This window comes from Mytilus californianus, unplaced genomic scaffold (genome assembly GCF_021869535.1).
Source record: "Mytilus californianus isolate M0D057914Y unplaced genomic scaffold, xbMytCali1.0.p SCAF_6, whole genome shotgun sequence".
NCBI lineage: Eukaryota > Metazoa > Mollusca > Bivalvia > Mytilida > Mytilidae > Mytilus > Mytilus californianus.
Window position 1 is genome coordinate 33,952,439 of NW_026262712.1, and position 17,933 is coordinate 33,970,371.

The 17,933-nt window shown below is 29.4% G+C and overlaps 1 long non-coding RNA gene across 1 annotated transcript; it reads left to right on the forward strand.

Annotated features, from left to right (window-relative positions):
• The first annotated feature begins 12,893 nt into the window (after window positions 1-12,893).
• LOC127704859 (uncharacterized) lies at window positions 12,894-17,466 on the forward strand. Its single transcript, XR_007983551.1, has 3 exons — window positions 12,894-13,002; window positions 13,570-13,677; window positions 16,089-17,466. It is a non-coding gene; the product is annotated as an uncharacterized LOC127704859 (long non-coding RNA).
• The last annotated feature ends 467 nt before the right edge of the window (window positions 17,467-17,933 follow it).

Consider the following 17,933-nt stretch of genomic DNA (forward strand, 5'->3'; position numbering starts at 1 on the left):
TATATGAAGGGGTAAAAAGTAAAATCACAAAAATACTGAACTCCGAGGAAAATTCAAAACGGAAAGTCCGTAATCAAATGGCAAAATCAAATGATACAACACATCAAACGAATGGACAACAACTGTCATATTCCGGACTTGGTACAGGCATTTTCAAATGTAGAGAATGGTGGATTGAACTTGGTTTTATAGCGCTAAACCTCTCACTTGTATGACAGTCGCATCAAATTCAATTATATTTACAACTATGCGTGAACAAAACAGACATAATAGGTAAAATTGTCAAAATAGGAGAACAGCAGTCATTACCGTGTCACAATCTCAATCAGAACAAAAACAAACAAATATTTAACAAAGAAGCACAAAAAGCATATATCAAATTTAACAACCACGTTCATTGCTTACTTATTTTTGTTTTTTAAATCATCCAATAAAGGATTATGGTACAGAACCCAAGCGGCACCCCTATCAAATAAGTTTTGATGTAGCCCCCTCCTCCCATCTCCCCCCCCCCCCCCAAACACCTCCTCCAGAGGGTAAACTGATATAGTAATGCTACCAAAAAATATTTTGAGTGAATAAGAACGAGTTTGTTGTTATCGCAAAGCTATGAAATATAGTAATAATGCATTAATAAGTTATTGGTACGAATAGAACATTGATCCTTTTATAAACCTCAGATTTTCAAATTGTCATAGTTATTTCAGCTATAATACTATAGTATATAGTAATAAAAAGTCGAAGGAATAAAACATGCTAGAAAATATGTTTGATATGTTTTACCCAGATTTTAAATTGTCATAGCTATTCTAGTTATGTTATAAGAAATACTTTAATGATAAGTCCTTGGTAGGATTAAAAACATGTTAGAGAACAGTTTTACCCATTTTATACTTAGGCATGAAAATTTGAAGTCCCACTTCCCCCCAATATAAACCTCATACTTTCAATTGTCATACTTATTCAACTACTTTATATAGTAATACTGCTTTAAGAAAAATGTTAGATGATTGTTTTTATTCGGCCAATGAAAATTGAACCCCCTTCCATGGAATACTGACCACCATTCACCTATAGACCTCAGATTTTTAACTTACTTTTGTTGTTCCTGCTATTTTTATAGTTATAATGCTTAAAAAGGTACTTGGTAGGAATAAAACATTTTAGAAAATATTTTTAAACCTTTTACTCACGTAGCACATTAAATTCCCTTCTGTAGACCTCAGATTTTTAAATAATCATTGGTATTCCTGCTATTTTCATTTTTATAGTTATTATGCTTAAATAAGTACTTGGTAGAAATAAAACATGTTGGAAGATATTTTTAAACATTTTTACTCAGCCATGGGTTTTTAACCCCCTACCATGCAAAACAGAACCCCTTATAGTGTTCTTAAATTGTAATTATGATAGCTATTCCTGGTAAATTCTAAATATTATAGAGATATGAAATATTCAGATGTATCTATACAAGCCTTTTTTTACATTTTTGGTTTAATAGAACTCCAACGTTTTTTCTCAAAAAGTTCTATATCATTTTGATAGTTTCAAAGATTGGGAGATAACAAAGCTTAACTTAAAATTCTGTAAACATATTCTATGTGCTACTAAACTCTGTACAAATATATAGCAGGCCTCTCAGAACTGAGTATATACCCATTATATGTAGACTGGTCAAAGTAACTGTGTTTGTAATGGCAAAAACTTGAGCACTCTACATATGACCTGTTGAGCGGAGCCTAAGCAAAGGCAAAATTATTATAAATGTAGCTGTAACCAGTCTAATAGCTTCTGGTACTCAAATATACTTTTACAGGATCAAACTGACCATTATTAGTTTATCGATTATCAACAGATAGTTGTTGTCTATTCACAATTACAAATCATATAGTTGTATTCTATTTAGATTTTTTAAATATGCAAATGTTGCCTTTTCAGCTAATAAAACACACAAATGTTTCATATTTGCTGTTATGCTGCTTGTAGTCACTTTTAATAATTGAATTGATATAAAAATGGAAAATCCCACAATTTCAAAATAGTCGTCCCTTCTATCCATTCAAATATATATATATAATAACAAAGTATAAAATTGATCCTGAAGGATGCTTATTTTTGTTAATATACATTTGACAAGGCTCGGTTCTTATACATCCAGTCAATGTGTTATTGTGCTATGGTAAATCTTTTTTTTATTTTTGTCTTTCGCTTTTTGCTAGTGTGATTTGTCTATATATAAAAACAATGTTGACTGCTGTACCCATACTTCTGACATTTTTACCTATTGTGTCTCTTTGTTTTGTTCACACATCGTTGTCAATATGATGGAATTTTATGCGACTGTCATAAAAGGGAGAGGTATAGCTTGCTATAAAACCAGGTTTAATCCACCATTTTCTACATTAGAAAATACTTGTACCAAGTCAGGAATATGTGATAGATAATGCATATTTTATGGTTTCTCTTGTCGTATAACACCCCGAGGTGTGTTCTACGACACAAAAAACCTTAAAATATGCATTATCTGACTTATATACCGTCAAAAAAATTTTATGTTCTGCAAAGATTTGCAGAATTAGCATCCTATTTTACCGACCACACTAAAGTGGGATATCCCTTTCTGATACGTTCAGGTTTTAATACGCCCTACGGCTCATTTAGAATGTGAAATAAAACTCACTAATTAATCTAGATATAAACGTTAGAAATCGTTATCAAATCACAATAAAAATATTACTGTAACTGCATGAAGAAAGCCACAAATGAATTGTTACCATCCGATAACGGTGTATGAAAAATACAAGTCACATTGTAAGTAATTTAATGTACCAACTTAGTTTACGGAAGGGGGTGCTATGTTTTGGTTATTTTTCCTATTTGTGATGGCATTTTTATCACGGAAAAGTTATTATTTTTTCAACGATTTTTGACACATGAGCTATTCCGAATGATTTCCTTTTGAATGGCAATACATTTGTTTTAAAGCAGAGATTTAAGATTTAATTCTATACTCCCCCGACCCCATTGTGAGGTACGTGGCTGTTATTCAATAGAATATAAAAATATTTTATCAGTTGATCATTTGATAGAGTAAAAGGTATATATAGATGTAAAAAGTTAAGAACTGACACGGAGAGAGCACGAAATCGTGATACATGAAAACGAATATCACTACGTGTAGGGCACAGTATGATTTCGTATTCAGTGTAAAACAATAAGATATTCAAAATCCTACACACGAATGTGTTAGATCTGGCTTGTTTTAAAAGTGTTATGAAAAGTTTTACATTAAAATTCATCTCACATATACAATAATGTCCCTTTATTGTAGCGAAAAATTTACAAAGCATTACATTATTTGTTTCTAAAGTTAAAATGCGCGTCAATGACGATGTTTTGTTAAACATGTCAAAGATGGAACTTTAAAACTACTAGTATAAAACGAATTAAATGTTGGAGTAAATTTTAGTTTGCATTTTTATCAAGGAAAAAAATGACCTCACACAGGTCATTATTTCATGCCTTGAAGCATATTTCATTGAAACAGGGTATCGTCCGGGTTGATTCTTCGAAAGAGTGACCTATCGTTTTGAAAGAAAATAACTCCATATAGGTATATAAGACAGGTGTTAAACATTCATTTGATGTGTTTGAGCTTTTGATTTTACCATTTGCTTAGGGACTTTCTGTTTTGAATTTTCTTCGGAGCTCGGTATTTTTGTTATTTAACTCTTAGCAAGAAATATAGGATACCCCTATAATTCAAACCAACAGATTGGTAAAAGGTTAATTCAAAATTGTAATTTGTTGAACTATCTCTGACTAATCATCCAATAATATTGCTTACAAAATATACCCAACCTGAAATCGAATTGAATTAAATTATTGTCTGACCATCGTGTATAATATTTCTTTTTTACAGAATTATAAGACATAAAAATGTGACTCTAAATACCGCAACATGAGTGGTAGCATAAAAATAGCAGATACTTATATAGTACTGTAAATGTCCCTGACGAAATAACTTCAAATTAATATATTTATTATATATCATCAGTTTCGCAATCAACTGAAATACCGTCTAGGTCCATGTTAAATATCAGAGCCCAGCTATGGATCGGAGTCACTAATGCAATCATTGAAAAAAATTTAATGAAAACACCTAGACTAAATTTAGTAGTTAAAATAAAATAGGAACATTGCACTGAAAAAAGTGATAGAAATTTAATATTTATAAGATATGAGTTAAAGTCTGCTGTCTTCTAAATTCAGTTCGATTATCGCTTAATAAAATGTATTTGATTGATAACTAACATTAATTTGTATTTGCTTTAAAACCTATGTAATTTTTCAATTATTATTTTTTCTTGTATTTATTTGATAGATTTAATCTTAAAGTTTTCACTTTAATATGTGTGAATTGCCAACCATATAAGTATAAAAAGATATACTATGTATCTACAAGGACTCTGAATTTATGTCTGTGGGTGATTATTAATCAACATCAAATCCTTCTCGCGAATTATAATCAACTTCATGTTCATCAATAAAGGCGACAGTAGTATACCGCTGTTCGAAACTCATAAATCGATAGAGATAAAAACAAATCCGGGTTACAAACTAAAACTGAGGGAAACGCATCAAATATAAGAGGAGAACAACGACACAACATTAAAATGTAACACACACAGAAACGAACTATAATATAACAATGGCCATTTTCCTGACTTGGTACAGGACATTTTAAGAAAAAAAATGGTGGGTTAAATGCAAAAAATGAAAATTGATAAACGAAGTCATAGTCGAACTAAATTAAAAAGACAATACAACCAAATAACGGGAAAACAGTTGGTTATAAACAAAAAATACGCCGCATCAAAATTATCCTTCGTTCAATATTCAATCTCCAGAATTCTCTCCTAAAAAAGTGATAGAAAATTGATATTGATAAAATTTTAGATAAAGTCTGTAGATTTCTAAATGTAGTTCGATTATCGATTAATAAAAATTCATTTGATTGTTGTATTGGTAAAAAGCACAACATTTTTATTATTATAACTGGGACTGCCTTATATTTTGGAAATTGATTTTGTAACATTCTTCGTATAAAAAGTAATGAATTTTTTATTTGTTTCAATTGAATTTTCAATTTAACTCACAGTTATTTTTTTTATCCTCAATATTCTATAGTTATAAAAGTTCATCTTAGTGCGTGATGGATATAGATATCGATTATCTAATGATTTTCTTGTAAAATTCAAGGAAAACATCAATTATTAATTTAGTTATAAAAATAGGCTCATTTCATCATACAGTTTATTGACGTTAAATTACAGCAAAGTTTAAATTTGCCCAGGCCATATCTTCAAATTACACATGAACTTGTACGATTAAAAAAAAGAAGTCAGATAATATATCAATATATGGGTATAAATGTCGAATGACTAATTTTTTTATCTTTTAAGTACACAACAGCTTGACCGACCTACAGGTAAGTGTAAACTTTATATTCGACATCTTTTTCTAGTTTTACATTTTCTTATTCTCAGTTAAAGTTGAAACGTACAATAACTCTACAAAAAAAAACAGTATTAAGAAAAATCCAGAATGTAAAGGAAACTTCAAAAATGGAAGTCCATAAAAGCTGTCAAAATCAAATATTAGACTATATCAACCAACAGAACGGATAGAAAACATATTGTCATATTCCCGACTTGTACAGGCATTTTCGGAAGACTGCGGCGTGTTTTTTGTTTATAACCAACTGTATTCCCGTTATTTGGTTGTATTGTCTTTTTAATTTAGTTCGACTATGACTTCGTTTAATCTAAATCTAATATGTGTCTGAAACTAATTTTATTGTGTTTCAATATCATGTTAATTATTCTTGTTTATCAATTTTCATTTTTTGCATTTAATTTGATAGATTTAACCTTAAATCACAATTTAATTTGTGACTGAAACTAAGTTTAGTTTGCTTTAATATCAATGTAAATTATTTTTTGTTAATTAATATTCCGTTCTTGTATTTAGTTTAATAGATTTAACTTAAAAGTGCTTATATTAATTTATATGATTGTCCCACCAAATGAATATAATGACGGAAACTTATTCTATTTTGCTTCAATATATTTATAAATACTTTCTTTAATTTTCCCTTGTATTTAATTTGATAGATTTAACTGTTAAATGTTTATATTAATTAAAATGAATTCCCTACCATTTGGGTACAAAAAGTACTGAAAATCCTTTTGTTTTGTTCAATATCTATGTTAATTATTAGTTTTTCAATTGATTTTCTATTCTTGTATTTGATTTGATAGATTTAACCTTAAATCTCATTTTTATTTGGGTCTGAATCTAATTTAATTTTACTGCAATATCCATGATATCTATTTAAATCAAATTTTGTATTACTTTTTCCTTATCGAATTTATTTGAAAGATTTAACCTTAAAATGACAATATTTATTTGGATGAAGGTCCGACTATATTGGTATAAAATGATACGTGTACCAGGCCGGTGCTTTCATGTTCTTCGATTTATTCTTATGAATTATAATCATCTACAGGTTTTATTATTGTCCTTATAAAAAAGGAGGAATATTTTACTTTATAAATACTGAAACATAAGGAAAACATACAAGAAACATAAAGATGGCAGAGACATATATAGTATTGCAAATGCCTCTGACGAAATAAAGTCGAATTAACATATATATATGCATGTATATATATTGAGGTCTGAAGCTGGCATGTCAGTAACTGATAGTAGTCCTATGTTAATGTATGTTTCATTGTCATTTTGCTTAGTTTCTTCTATAACTTATTCTGATATTGGACTCGGACTTCTTTTACACTGAGTTTTTCTGTGCGTTTTGCTGTGTGTTGAGTTATTCTACATTAGCTAGAGGTAACGGAGGAGGGTTGAAATCTCACAAAAAATGTTTAATCCCGCCTCATTTTTTGCCCCTGTCCCAAGTCAGGAGTCTCTGGCCTTTGTTTGTCTTATATGTTTTTTTTATGTTGGTTGATTAATATGTTTTGGAGTTAAGTGTGACGTCCATTTCCGCCGAACTAGAACACATTTTTGTTTAGGGGCCAGCTGAAGCCCGCCTCCGGGTGCGGGATTTTCTCGCTTTGTTGAAGACTCATTGGTGGCCTCAGGCTGTTTTCTGCTTTTTGGTCGGGTTGCTGCCTTATTGACAAATTCCCCTTTTCCACTTTTAATTCTATATAACATATTATTAGTTTGAAAGATTCCCCAGTCGCCTGAAATACTATCTAGGTGCGTGTTCAATATTACAGCCCAGATACCAAGCCACCTATACAATCCTTGAAAAATGCAAGGAAAACACCTAGCCTTAATTTAGTACTTAAAACACAATAGGGACATTGCATAACATATATTATTATCCTTAAATTACAACGAAAATTTGATTTTGACTAAGAATAATACAAGGACACAGAAGGTTATCTGGAAGAAGAGTCATAATGTATGGCGATATGGATTAGTGGACCGTTATTTCTGCTGTTATTCATTAATATCTTTTAAAAACCCGCTTATTCTTGTGTAAATTCTATAAAATATTATTTCACTATTACATTTTTCTGTATTTAGATGATTTGTCTATTATGTACATTGTTCATTTCAATATTCAGTATTATATCACCAAATTCTTTTATTTTTCCACATTTTTTTTGGTTTTTGTTTTTTATTTTTTCACCCCATTATTCTCTATTCCATATTTTATATTGCTGATTTTTCTCTTTTCATAATTATGTGTCCATTAATCTCTTCTCTGTAAACCACCCTTCTAGAACCCGATATATATAGATAAGAAGGATAGTCACGGGTATAAATATTGATTACCTGCAATTTCTTTCTTTCTCTGACACACAAATCCTACTGAACAACAGGAAATGATTGTAGTTAATTTTATATTAAGACCTTTATCTTAAATATCAAATGTTTGTAATTCTGAGTTCAAGTTGAATCGTACATAGACTTTATAAAGGCTGCATCGTGGTGTTTTTTTTTTTCAAACCAACATTTTTATTCCCGATATTTGGTTTTCATTGTTTTTTTAATTTAGAGCGACTATCGCTAAATAAATTTTTTATTTGATTTATGATTGAAACTAATTTGACTATGTCTCAATATCTAGACAAATTAATTGGTTTTTTTTTTAATTTATTTTCCTTTTTCTACGCCCGCTTACTGGACGTATCATGGTGTACTGTTGTCCGTCCATCCGTCTGTCCATCAGTAGTCAACATGTCGGACAATAACTCAAAAACGCTTTTACCAATTTGAATGAAACTTTGGTGAATTATTTATACCTATTGACATGAGCTCCCTTTCGATTTTTATATATTTCAGATTTTACGTTTTCGAGTTATGGGGGTTTATTCATTAAAAAGGGGGATTTTCCGTTTTCGGACAATAAATCAAAAACACTTTCACCAATTTGCAAGAAATTTTGGTGAAATGTTTATATCTATTGACATGAGCTCCTTTCGATTTTTATAAATTTTAGATTTTACTTTTTCCAGTTATGGGGTTTATACAATTAAAAAGGGGGATTTTCCAGTTTTCAGACAATAACTCAAAAATGCTTTGATCAGATTTTATGAAACTTTGATGCATTGTTTATACTCATTGAGGTAAACTCCCTTTCGATTTTTATAAATTTTAGATCTTACGTTTCCGAGTTATGGGATTTTATTCATAAAAAGGGGGTGATTTTCCAGTTTTCGGACAATAGCTTAAAAGTGCTATGTGCAGTTTTCATGAAACTTTGGTGACTGGTTTATATCTATTAAAATAACCTCCCTTTAGTTTTTTTATATATATTTCTGATATGAAATTGAGAAGTTATTGAACTTTATAATTTGAAAAAAGGACGGGCGTATCATGCGCTCATCGCGCAGCTGTTTATTGTATTTAGTTGATAGAATTAACCTTCAAGTGTTTGTATTGATTTGTATGAATGGCCTACCACATAGGTATAAAAAAATTATATATGTACCAGGAGGGTGGTTTTATTTTTGTTTAGTTATTATTCAACATCAAATCCTTCTCATGAATTATAATCAACTACATGTTCATCAATATTATCCATCTTTCTATATACAATTTTCAGAATTTTCTTATAAAAAAAAGTGATAGAAAAAATAATGTCTGATATCAATAATTCAAGCAAGTTATCATTTTCTAACCACGTGATGTTGCATTGTTAAAAAGCACAACAGTTTTATCATTACATATAGGACTGCCTTATTTTTTCACAAAGCGACTTTGTAACATTATCCGTATTTAAAAAAAAATGAATTTTGTTTTTGTTTCAATTGAACTTTCAATTTAACTCCCACTGGACATTAAGCAACCATCAATCAATCAATTTAACTCACAGTTATGCTTGATCCTCAATGTTCTATGTTATAGATATAAAAGTTCATCTTGGTGAGTGATAAATGTCAAAGTTCAAATACAGATACCGTTTCTGTAATGCAATTCTTGATAAATTCAAGGAAAACACCCAATCCCAAATTTAGTTATAAAAATAGGGACACTACAAAAAAACGTTTTATTGACGCTAAATCACAGCGAAGTTTAAATTTGTCTTGACCATATCTTGCAATTACACATGAACGCGAAAGGTAAAAAGAAAGAAGACAGATAATATATCAATATATGAGATAGACTTGGTATCTTTTTCTTTCTTACACAATCGCCTGACCGACCTACAGGTAGTTGTAAACTTTATATTATACATCTTTTTTGTAGTTTTAAATTTTTCTTATTCTGAGCTTAAGTTGAAACGTACAGTAACTCTACGACCAAAAAAATTCAGTATAAACAAAAATACAGAATTCCAAGGGAAATTCAAAAAGAGGACGTCCATTAAAACTGTCAAAAACAAACGTTAGACTATATCAACCAACGGAACGAATAGAAAACAATTGTCATATCCCCGAATTGAACAGGCTTTTTTCGGAAGACTGCGTCGTGTGTTTTTTTTTTTTCTTTCTAACCAACTGTTATATTCCCGATATTTGGTTTTATTGTCATTTTAATTTAGTTCGACTATGACTTCGTTTAATCTAAATCTAATATGTGACTGAAACTAATTTTATTGTGTTTCAATATCATGTAAATTAATTTTGTTTATCAATTTTCATTTTTTTTTTATCTAATTTGATAGATTTAACCTTAAATTTGTGACTGAAACTAAGTTTATTTTGCTTTGATATCAATGTAAATTATGTTTTGTTAATTAATTTTTTTATTCGTTCTTGTATTTAGTTTAATAGATTTAACTTAAAAGTGCATATATTAATCTATATGATTGTCCCACCAAATGAATATAATGACGGAAACTTTTGCTGCAACATATTTTTATGTATTTTCATTAATTTTTCCCTTGTTGTATTCAAATTGATAGATTTAACTGTTAAGTGTTGATAATAATTTAAATGAATTCCCTACCATTTGGGTACAAAAAATACTGAAAATCCTTTTGTTTTGTTTCGATATATATGTTAATTATTAGACTAAGTGTTTTAATTTCTTTTCTTTTCTTTTATTTGATTTGATAGATTTAACCTTAAATCTCAATTTTATAAGGGTCTGAAACTAGTTTTTTTTAATTCAATATCCATGATATCTATGTAAATCAACTTTTGTATTATTATTTTCCTTTTCGACTTGATTTGAAAGTTTTAACCTTAAAGTGAAAATATTAATTTGTATGGAGGTCTGACTATATTGGTATAAAATGATACGTGTACCAGGCCGGTGCTTTCATGTTCTTCGATTTATTTTTGGTCAATTATTAATCACCATCAAACCCTTCTCGTGAATTATTATCATCTAGAGGTTCTTTATTATCCTTCTATATTTAATATCCAGAATTATCGATTAAAACAAAAGTGAATAATGTTTATAAAGTATGTGATAAATATATATTAAAACCTGGCATTTTTCATATCAGACCCCTTATCAGCCCGAGAGCCGACAGGCTCGAGGGATAATTTTGATAATTTTGACCATGGGCTGATAAGGGGTGTGATATGAAAAATGACATGTTATGTTCTTTTTATCACATACAGACAAGAACTATTTTTAAAACTTTGAAAAATGCATTTATTGTATTATTTGTTTTGCATTTTGTAATAATATATTTTCCTGATTCCTAATATTTTTTTTTATCCATCTTAGTTATGTTTTTCACTAAAAACGTACCATTGAGGCGTATTTTCCGGAAGCAGTTGATATAAACCGGAAGCAGTTGATAACAAAAGTGATATCACACGGCTAAGACAATTCTTCAAATTTAATGAATAAATATATGTACAAATTAGTTTTATCATGGGGTACAATTATACCATTATTTTCTATAAGTATACGATAAAGTCTAATATCAACATTTGCATAGCTAACCACTTGATTTTTCTTTGTTAAAATTACATGACAACTATTATTAGAAACGGGATTTTCTTATTTTTTGGAAATCGACTTTGTAAGATTCTCCGTTTGAAAGAAAATTATAATAAAAATGCAAAATTTTGAAATTGTTATTAGGAATTGTTCATTTTAACTCACAGTAATTTTGGTTCCCTAATGAATAGAAAAATAAAAAAAAAATAAAATCATCATGCTGCGTGATAAATATCAAAGTCCAGATACAGATCCAGATTCTCTAATACTCTCTTTGCAAACCCTTAGGAAATCATGAATCCTAAATTTTAATACTGAAAACAAAATAAGGAACTTACACAATTTATATGATTAACGTTAAATTACAACGAATTTTTAATTTGTCCTGGCCCTTTCATGCAGTTATACCTGGAATTTTTAGATAATAAGAAAGAAGAGATTTCATATATGAATATGGGTAAGTGATTTATGATGAATATAAATACCCATAACTGAAACTTCTCTCTTTCTGTGACACAGCAACCGCAACCGACTGACCAACACTTAGTTATTGTTGTCAATTTTATATAAGACATCTTTTATTAGTATCAAGAGTTTCTTATTTTAAGTTAAAGTTGAATCGTGCATTAACTGTGCGAACACAGCGTGGCGTTTTTACTTAGATAAACAGGTATATTCCCGACTATTGGTTTGATTGTCTTCTTACTTAATTTCAAAATCTTAATTCAAAGTTTTGAATTTTCCTCGGAGTTCGGTATTTTTGTTATTTTACTTTTTGTTATTGATTTTTTTTTTTACATTCTATTTCATTCATTTTTATAAATTAATTTTATCTAGTTATATTTTATTTGATAGATGTAACGTAACCTTATAGTGTTTTAAAGTGTTTATACTAATTCAAATCATGATCTACAGTAATAATTTAATCACCTGTTTTAATTGCATAAATAAAAAAAGTATAGGTTTTTTTAATACATCTTCCAGAAAAAAGCTTCCAATATATAAGATTTTATCAACATGTAGTTTAACATGAACTAGTCCGAAAATTGTAAAGTGAGTTTTATTTATTAATTTCAATTTGTTAAAAGCAGTAGTTATTAAACACCATCAAACTGTAATAAAGAACTTCTAGATGATGATAATTATTTTAATTCTTTATTCAATTTCCAGAATTCTCTACAAAAACAAAAGTGGGAGATAAATATAAAATGTTTATTTTTTAAATATGATCATGATGATATCCATATTTGAACAAGTTATTGTTTTTTAACCACGTGGCGTTGCATTGTTCAAAACCACATACGTGTTTATATGAAATAAGCCTTTTTTATTTTCAGTAATTGACGTCGTTGTAAGATACTCCTTATTAAAGATGATGATTTTTTTTTGTCTAAATTTTTCATATTAGCTATCTGTAATTCAAGTTCTATTGTATATATTTGAAGGTAGTAAAACGATATTTGAAGGTAGTAAAACGCTGAGGAATGCTGACCATGCTTGACAATTGGATACAAGCAGTGGTAGTTTTACTGATCGTGATAGTGTATCTTTGTTTAAAAGGTAAGCTACGTTTATTTATTTTTGCAGATGAACGTTATAATATCAATATAAGTGCATAACTGAATTGTTTCATTGATAAGCTCATTCATTATTGATGATACAAAACTATGACTGATTGAATGTAATAAGACTTCTACCAATTTGATCAACATTATGTTGATAAAATAGGGACTTTTCAGTTTGAACGATTTTGTTTATACATCCTTACAGAATTTCACGTTCTTGGATATAAAGTGATGTCCAGCATTAAAATACTTATATATACAACCAATATTTTCATTATGGACAAATAACTCTTGGAACCCGAGATAATCAATCAAAATAAGCATAGAAAATATTTATTTTTTTTGCATTATAAACTGCATTCTGTCTTCCAAGTTTAATACTTTGTTCCAATGTACTTGTTCTTTATCTTAATTACTGATATACATTTCTGTGCATTTTCAATCTTACGAAAAGGAGGTAAACCGCTTGGTTACAGGTTAACTGTAGATTCAGATCATAATATTCTTAATTAACAACTAGAATAAAACTTTGTTCAATTATAATGTATAGTTTATATTACAGATACATTAATCATTCGTCACTTCCGCGATTGTCTCAGATGGTTGGAGAGTGTGGAGACATTAGTTAAAAATACTGGTTATTTGATAAAGGGTATTTTTAGTTTAACAGGTAATAATTTTACAGAAAAAATTAAGAATCTGCCGTCAATAACCATAAAAAAAATCAAAACTGGAAAATGCAACGCAAGACAACCACTAAAAAGGTTATTAATTTGGGCGGTCGGGGGCAACCAAATACATATTTAAAAAACAAGTGTTATACTACTTGTACATTTTTTCTTAGAACTGTGTATTAATTAGACATAATGAAATATTTATGCTTATATGAAATAAAAGAGTTATTTTCTTTATTGTTATACAAATGGTAATTGAACGGCAAAAATATTGAAAAGTTGTTATATTCAATAATCTGCAGACACTGAAAGTTTGGTATGCAGTATATGTCATCGATAGATAAATCAGCAACTTCAATAGTTTACCGATGTTTTAATGTAAATAAACAGCAACACCAATTTCATTTAGATATTGAACTGATCGGCGGTGCCCTATAGTAATAATACTGCCTCAACAGATTTCCATAATAGTTAAAAAGTTCACAAATTAGGACAAAATAACTCATGTTGTGCTTTTGGATTTCAATGCAAATTTATATACATGTATAAAAAGATATTCATAATGGATTGCAGGTGCCAAAATTTTGGTAAAAACTTACTTTTTGTTAACAAAAAAAATAAAATTTTTGAGATATATCTATTTCGCTAGGATTTCAATGATAATCGATATGAATGTTTGCGTTGCTATTCAAATTTGATTACCTATGTCAAAATATATTGGTTGCTATCCTTTTACGAAATGGCAAAATTACATAGTGCTTGAATTTAACAACATTTTACAATGTTTTTTTATACTTATATATATATAAGTCTGAAAATTGAACCCATCAGTGTAAGAGTTAGATTTTTATGCTAACAAATTTTTGTCCGTCCCTCAGCTATATATAGCTCGTTAAAATCACAGCAGAAAAAATGTTTGTCAAAATTTGCGATATTCTTCGCAAAAAAGGATGTTTTTTTTTATTTTATGGCACTATAGAATTATAGTAGTCTCAGGTCTGACTGATGACGAGGGACAAATCTTAAACTTAGAAAGGGGGTTCTAGTTAAGTCATCTTGAATATATATTTCACTCCAAAATTTTGTTTACATAGATACTGTTGTGAGTCAAATATTTTGTTGGGTGTGGATGTTGTAGATACCTGGGGCCTGTTTATCGAAGCTCTCTGAGGACTGGGATATGTCTTAAGATCATCTAAGAACGTATCGTTGTCCTAAGTGCGTTTATCAAACATGTCGTAACTTAGAAAAAGTCATAGGAATCGTCCTAACTTTAGGACACCTACTTAGGTGTCTTAAGATGGTCTTAGAATCGTCCTTACTTTAGGATATATCGTATGATGGTTAATTTGTAAACAAAAGCGACCGTCACCTATATATGAATCCCCTTTTTTTCTAATTATTTTTTTCTATTTTGACTTATTTTATGTGTTCTTGCTCTTATCCAAAAGATATTACAAAAACAGAAGTATATATGTGACACCACTCTATTCATATTTTTCACGTGAAACATAAGAATAGAGGGACATCGTATATATATATAAAACAAATAAAATAAATGGGCATAAATCAAAATATTGAAGAATATTTACTTTAAAAAAGTTCAGAAAAAGTGGGTACCCAAGTGCATATGATCCGTAATGAAATAATTTACGTATTCCGTATTTTAATGAACGATGCACGAGATTTGCATTTGAACTATGTAAAGTATAAAACCGTGACACTGAGAATTAAACTCACTCAAAAATATATAATGATTGTTACCGATTGTCTTTTATTAGTTTTCACTGTTACTGCTGTTAATGAATAATGTGTTCAATTATTATTAAAAAAAAACGTTGTTACATTTTTTGTGTTTGTGGTTTTATTTCATGAAGTTTGAATATATCATTATTAGATTATATTTTATTTATGATAATTCTAATAATATTTCTAATTTTTAATCTTGTAATCTTTTACTATTGGTGAAATTCAATGCATTCTTAAACATTTAAAACTCCTATTTTTCTTTACGTTGAAACTTAGGACAGTGGTGAGGACATCCTAGCTAAGATAGTCCTAGGATGGCTTCGATGTGCATGCTGAGACATGTCGTAAGTCGGTCCTAACATTATCCTAATTTATTCCTAAGAGAGGTCTTATGACAAATCCTAGGACAGCTTCGATAAACAGGCCCCTGATCTTATTCAACGCCGTATTTCAATGTGTCTTCATTAATAAAAAACAACATTATAATATTTAAAAAAAAACGTTATTTACACTAGCCATTTGCACTAAATATTGAAGATTATCAACACATATTTATTATGTCTATATAACATTAAAGTTATAATATGAAATCAATCAGTTTTCGAGAATCTATAAAGAAAAATACAAATGATGTGCTAATAAGTATAGTTTATTGCAGGTAACTAGAGAGAAGATATTGCAGGAATGCAAAGAGTAATGACTCCGAAAATGACGATAAACTTTTATATACATATTGTAACGGATTTCGTCCTCATTGTTCAGCAGTATGTGTCCCCTCCCCCCTTTTTATTTTTTATCAACAGTTAAATCTCCGTGTAACCGCATTGAAAACCTTATAAATTGTTGAATATGTTTCTTTTCATTTAAATAAGTTATCTCAGATATTTAGAACTTACTATTATTGTTTTATAAACAGTAACTTGAGCAAAGATAAAAATAACGTCAAGTCCCATCTGAAACTGAGTCACTTTTCCATTTATTTTTTTGTAAAGTGTAAATACGGGATTTCCTTATTCTTGACCTACCTTTATGTATTTGTTGATGATTGTATTATGTTGTTTTAATCTCTATGTATATTTATATTCAGTGAATTAGTTAACCTGGTCAAGTTTCTAGAGACTCAGAGTCTCTCTTTTTCCTTGTAATATCCGCCATGTTTACTTGAGTCGCTTACCGTAAACTGTCAAAGTGCACTGTCGTGAACGGCGATATTACGTTGAAATAGAGTCTTTTGAGTCGCTTTTGACGTCAAAATGAAGTCTTTCGAGTCTTTTTCATTGTATATATATTGGACTGCTATTGAAAGCGTTAGTCGTGATCGGACTACCGTGGCAAAAGGTTGCTTACAATCACAAGCCTAAATATTAAAATCCTTTCGTCACTGTAGCTAACAATTTAAGCTTGCACTTTAAAAGGTTAGGAAAAATTTTCTCAGAGTTTTACTTTATGTAAAACATAGATTTATAAGTTTCATATTATAAGAGACTCTAAAGATTAGACTACAAATTATATACTGAAAAGTACACAAAAAGTCGGAAAGATAAAGATATTTCATATTTTATACAGAGACTCAACGACGCAGACTCGAGTCTTAAAGTCGCTATTCAAATAAGACATCAATATAGTTTTTCTTCAAAGAAAGTTACAGTTAAAGTGATTCTTATATTATTTACTTGAAATACCAATAGTATAGAAATTATTATTATTAACATGTTTCCAACGATTCTTTACATATTACGAAGTCGAATCTTCACAAAAGTACAGTAAAATCAGGAGTCGCAACTTATACATTTGAAAAGTCGACATAGCTTATATAATTATAGAGATTTCTATAATTACTTGTGATTAAGATAGTTTATTTAAATACATGTGTATATAGTACTTGACCAGAGTTACTCACTAGCTTGCATACTATTTAAAATGTTATTTATTGTATGTTGATCTCATGTAAAAAGATATAGTTTGACTTAATATTGAAATTGTCTGGATCACATATCTATAATAGATCATAATACTTCATTAAATCATTAACTTTATACGGATTGGTTATTTCTGTCTACTGAAACAACGCATCTTTAATTATATCTATTGGATTACGGGTTGAGTTGACCCAAGGGAGCAGTCATTTGAAATAGTATTTATTGCTGAGTATTAGTTTGTCTGACGGATTGTCTAGTTTTGCCAGTAGGTCATAGTTTCACTGCAGGGTAACGAAAACGCTATAGCAACACAGAGCGAAAACGTTACATTTGGTGGCCAATGTGGGGAGTCCCAAATTCTAAGGGGCTCTCCGAACTTAAGCTGAAGCGAAATTCAAATAACTATTTAAAAATAGATTTAATTAATTCCGTTTAATAAATAAATATGTCAAAATCAAATGTCAGACAACCCAGTTTTGTTGTTTTAGAAGAAGAGGAAAATAGTGCAAGTCCGTTTGTGGTTCGATCACGGCTTCCCGCAATGTCCGTGAACCTAGACGCGGATATGAACAGGAGTCTTATTG